This window comes from Rhinolophus hipposideros, assembly GCF_964194185.1.
Source record: "Rhinolophus hipposideros genome assembly, chromosome: 4".
Lineage (NCBI taxonomy): Eukaryota > Metazoa > Chordata > Mammalia > Chiroptera > Rhinolophidae > Rhinolophus > Rhinolophus hipposideros.
Genome location: NC_138050.1, coordinates 70,986,057 through 70,991,731, shown reverse-complemented (window position 1 = coordinate 70,991,731; position 5,675 = coordinate 70,986,057). Strand labels below are relative to the sequence as shown.

Below are 5,675 nucleotides of genomic sequence, written 5' to 3'. Positions count from 1 at the left end.
TATATTTTTATCATGGTTAAGAAATAATCTTCCCCTCTTTTACGGGCAACTGAAAAATAATGATAGGTGGAGGACGGAACATTGTGAACTTTGTGCTGTTGGAATTATCACTCATTAAATGAGCATCACTAAATTTACATATTAAGGAAATTATATATAGAATGCTACAAAAACACAGTAAAATACTGGTTTGTCCATTTCTGCTCAGGAAATCCCTTGATTCCCAAACATCATAATGTTGTCCTTTTGGCTCCAAAGTTTACTGCTACCACTATTCCCTCTCCTTTTGATCTTCCTTTTGTTCCCTAGTGCCAGAACTTCCAGAGCCTTGTCCCCCAAATGCCATCTTTTGTATGTCATTTTGAAGAGCTTCAATGATGCTTCCTGAAGGGAAAATGCTGCCTGCCTTATGTGTTCTCCAGTTTCACTCTTTTCAAGCCAGGAGTTCCCTCATTTTGGAAATCTCTCTTCTTTTAGCTTGTTGCACTCATCAGCAAGCAGTTGGTCCTTGAGTTCTCTCATCTTGCTTTCTGTGTCATGAATAATTCCTTCAGCTATATGAACTGCTTCAACTCATTCCTTCTTTTGCCTGTCTTCGTTAGCATACTTCTCTGCAATATTAGCTATATTTTTATTATCATCTTTGCTTATCACACTAGAAGACTAGATCACAATCTACTGTTCACATCCTGCACCCTTATCTTTGGCAGAAACATGCACAATCCTATTGACATCAATGTCAAATGTAACTTCAATCAGAGGGACTCCTTGAGGGGCTGGGAGTATGCCAATCAAAGTAAACTGTCCAACAAGTTTGTTGTCTCCAACCATCTCTCTCATCCTGATACAATTTAATCTCCACTTGAGTGTGACCATGAGCAGCCATAGAAAACACCTGGCTTTTCTTGGTTGGAATAGCAGTATCCCTGTTAATAAGTGTGGTAAACATACCTCCTTAAGTCTCAATACCCAGAGAAAGGGGAATGACAGCCAGGAGCAGCACTTCTGTGACATCACTGGCCCACACACCTCCATGAATGGTAGCTCCAATGGCCACAGTCTCATCAGGACTGAGAACTTTACTTGGGGCTCAGCCAAAGAGCTCCTGCCCAGTCTGCTGAAACTTGGGTAATCTAGTCATGCCAAGATGCCTTCTCCTATGTCACTCTTGCTGACTTCTGCATTTTGCATGGCTTTTTGGCATGGGGCGATGGTCCTCCTGATTAGCTCAATGACAGTCCCCTCACATTGAGCCTGGGTCAGCTTCATATACAACTGCTTGGGTCCAGAAGCATCCATTGTAAGATATGGTAAGTTGATGCCATTCTGTCCAGATGAGGAGAGTTCACACTTAGCATTCTCAGCAGCTTCCCGAACACTTTAAAGTGCCATGTTGACTTTGATCAAATCAACCCTTGTCTCTCTTTCGAACTCCTTCACAATGAATGCATGGTAGCAAGGCTTGGTCAAAGTCTTTCTGTCATGCAGGGACTCAATTCCTGCTTCCCGCACCAGAACGCAGGATATAGTGAGGCCAAAAAGGAATACCAATGGCGCCACATATAGGGGAGTCATACCACTATATGCTCGCTTGTGGTTGAGTTGGAGACACAGGAAGCAGGAACCACAATCTGTCATCCGCTTCTCTGCCAAACAACCCACCCCCTTGCCAGTGTAGCCACAGCAGTTATATTAGTGGCTAGTGGCTAACCGGTAAGAGCTGATGACCACCCAGCCACAGTGGATGGCCATCTGATTACAGCTGATGGCCATCTAATAACCGAACCAGCACCTTTCCACGTGAGACTGAGAGCCTAGAAACTGCTCTCTGGGACTCTGTCCCCACACTTCCCCACCTAAGAAATATATCTCCATTGGTGGACTTCATTCACCTCAGTACCCCTTTCTGAATTTCCAGGATAGAAATATCAAAACTTCTATCATCTAAATCATATACAGCAATGACTTTGTCTTTTGATTTGTCTAGACCATTGGTCAGAGCAGCAGCTGTGGATTCATTAATTACCTGAAGCACATTTAGTCCAGCTATCTGGCAGCATTCTTCATGGCCTGTCTTTGAGAGTCATTGAAATAAGCTGGAACTGTGATCACAGCATTTTTGCTGTATGCCCCAAGTAATTTTCTGCACTTTTTTTCATCTTCAACACAAATGCTCTAGTCTGACTTGGAGAATAGAGTTTTCCATGGGCTTCAACCCAGGCATCACCATTGGAGACATAGCTAATTTAAAAGGGAACTTCTTAATGCCTTTCTGGACTTCAGGGTCATCATATCGCTGGCCAATGAGACTCTTGGAGGTATATAATGTGTTGTTTGGGTTGGTAATAGTGTGTCGCTTGGCTGGCATGCCAATAAGTCACTCACCATCTGTTGTAAAGGCCACAGCTAAAGGAGTGATTCTCCAGCACCTTTGCTTGTTTACCTTCCATAACTGCCACAAAGGAGTCGGCAGTACCCACATCAATACCAACAACTGCTCCCTTGATTGCTTCTGATGCATAATCCTGCCTTGAAACAAATCTAAAAATCTCATTACTAAGGCTATTCCAGCCATCATGGTGGCAGGTGACTGTGGGGCCCCAGGAGACTATAGCTGTGATGAGACGGGCAGCCATGCCTCAGCTGGCACTTATCATGGTAGCTACGTGCTGGGAGTACTAGACAGCAAAGAGGCGCTGGGACAGGCAGGAGCTGCACTGGGGGTGCGGGGAGGGGGATGGAAGTGGTGGGGGTGGTAAGGGGGTGGAAAAACCTATCATGTATATTATTGAAAAGGCCATGATTATTCTGTTTCTATTTAACACTGAAATATTTCACCTTAAAACTTTGGAATTAGGATCCTTCCCCAATAGTGTGCATGCATGTATTTTAAAATTGCAGAATTTAACTAGGATAGAAAATTAATATTTTAGGTAAAATCTCAGATTTCCCAAATTCTCTGGAAAGCCATTATGAAATACCTATTAAAAATGGGTTTGTCTTAGAATTCAGAGGACAGAACATTTGCCTAACAGCACTGTAGCAAAGGTTAATGGTAATGGGAAGATAATAATTAAGTAGCAGTAGTCAGCATCAGCAGCTTTCTTGATTTCTTTAGGATTTGTGATATGCTGGTCCGTTTTCACATATATTCATTATTGTTGCTTTCTAAATGCTATATTAACAATGTATTTATTTTAGATTCTGCTAGCTAGAGTTAGGCAAACTTTTAATAAGCCCAGATAAGAAAAGTGTAATGGAGAATTTCTCTGTAGCACTACTCGCTAATTTCCCTCAACCTTTGCTTTCTTTCCTGTCCTCACCGTCAGTTCATTCCCTCCCAGCCCTGTCCTATATATTAGAAACACTTTTATCTGAAGCTGTCAGCCCAGTCCTTCAAAGGTTATTTCAGACTAGTCAGCCTTATCTATAGGGAGGGGTAGGGAGTGGCCTAGAGCACTAATATGTTTTTCAAAGGGCTCTCTGAACACTATGATAGTATTAGCCTATAATGAGAGAAAGGAATCTTGTCAAATGTGCTCCAATTAAATGTTACAGACTTCCCCCAGGAATAGTTTCTTTCTGTTGGGAATTTAGTAATGTGTGGTAACTTTATTCCTCAGGCTAACACTGGATTTTTCAGACATGCCAGAAGAGAGTCGATCCAAAGGGAGATATTCTTTCCTGTCTCTCAGGATTCAGACATTCACTGCCAACGCAAGTCAGTTTCTTAGTAAGTGATCCTAAAAAAAGAGAAAGCTCAAGCTTTCCTGTCAGCCTCAAGAGAATCAAACTTATTACACTGACCTAACCATCTTCTTTGATTCAGTAGAACCCTCAATAGTGAGGGACTGCAGTTAAATTTATTCACCATTCACCAATTTTTCACTACTGACTTAAAAATGTTTGAACATACATAAAATTTGTCATTTTTAATGCAAAAAAAAAAAATGCTCCTAGAGTCTATTGGACTTCCACAGAACTTAGTGGATTTCTACCATCACAGTTTTAAATGATTTTAAAATGTGTTTTAAATATGTGACCATGTCTTTTCATTTGCTCAGGACTGCTAGTTGCAAGGAAAGCTGGTTTTGATACAGCATTTTACCGTCTCCTTTTATTTCAGCAATTGAAGGTCGCTTATAAGTTGATATTTTTTCATCTTACAATACAGCGGAAGTGAAATACAGCCTCATCTCTTAACTTTATGTAATGGCACTAATAGAGGTTACAAACCAAATTTTATTCCTAATTACATAATTTGATAATGTCCTTATAATATCAATAATTTGAAAAATAAACAGTTCAGATAAGAAATATCAGAGCTCCAGTAATATGTTAAAACATTGAAAAAAACAAATGCTTAAAATACTTTAATTCACAAAAGAATGTTTTTAAAATTCCTTTTAATCTAAAGTGATAAAATCCCTGAAATATAGTCCTGCTTTTAAAATATCAGTGTACATTTCTTATTTATTATGTTAAAATCATAAAACCATATTTTGTTTGTATTAAAAATGTAGCTGAAGTTTTTTGTTGTTTTTTTTTAATTTATTTTAGTTTTATTTTCAGGTCAGTGGGGTTGAGGGGCTTGAAACAGTAATCATTATTTGTTGTGGCTCCTGTTTCTTACTTAAATGTGGGGGTTGGTCCTGGCCTGTTAATAGTGATGCTACCCAGCTGGGCCCAGACAGTGTTATGTGTTGGGAGCCCCCACAGATATCTCTCCCACTAGGGCCAGTGTTGTGGTTGGACCCTTGCAGTTCTTATAATTGCAGGACACACTGCAGCAGAAACCATCAGGGAACTTTGAGGAACAATATTTATTACTCACAAGTCCTGTAGGGTACATGGCATGCCTGCGGGCCACACAGTGAGGTTCAAGGGAAAGAGAGAGAGAGGGGAGGGGGGCGGGGAGAGAGAGAACAGACCTTGGCTATGCCTTTATTGGCGTCCAAAGCTGGAGTACCTAGGGTTTTGCAGGTTTATTCTGAATTGGCTAATATAAAGCATAGAAGTGGGAATTAAGGCACAGGAAGAGAAAGGTGGGGTCACTCATACAGTTATCTTGGTTTCCCAGGGCTTTCTGAAAGAGGGGGCTTTCTTGGGTTGGGGTAGTGTTAGTAGACTCAGACCTAGGGAAAACCCTGAGACTAGAAATCTACCTTTTTGAGTGGAGGGCAACAAAACACCAAAGAAAGAAGCAGGTCCCTCGAATTTGGCAACTAACAGAGTTTATTAAGAAAAATGTACATAGAAGGTGAGTTTTGGGCAGCTGCAGGTTGAAATGGATATTCTCTGGACTGCTGATCAGGACCAGACAATTATTTGGGGTTGAAAGGGATATAGTTATAGGTACTAGTACACAAATGCTACCAGGTGTGGAAATAACTTTATATGCTTGACCATGTCAGGACAACAACCTGTTCCAGGAACCAGCTCAGCAGGAGAAAAGGGAAGGGTGCTGATTTATGTCAGAATGAACATGAGTTATGATAGACAGTCTCTAAGGGGGTTTTGCAATAAGCAATCTCCGTTTTGGTCTGGGTCCAGCTCATGGGCCAAATAGCATAAAGTCACAGAATAGTCTCTCTTCCACAGCCAGGCTAATTCCTTATCTGGTTGCTTTGCTGGTAGCTGTGTTGTACAACTGGCAATATGTTTATTCAAGATGA

The 5,675-nt window shown here is 41.0% G+C and overlaps 1 pseudogene across 1 annotated transcript; it reads right to left on the bottom strand.

The window, feature by feature from the left end:
• Positions 1–271: 271 nt before the first annotated feature.
• On the bottom strand, positions 272–2,657 carry LOC308496902 (stress-70 protein, mitochondrial-like; annotated as a pseudogene). Its single transcript has 2 exons — positions 1,847–2,657; positions 272–1,477 (listed from the first exon to the last, which is right to left on the bottom strand). The product of its transcript is annotated as a stress-70 protein, mitochondrial-like (transcript).
• Between the last annotated feature and the right edge of the window lie 3,018 nt (positions 2,658–5,675).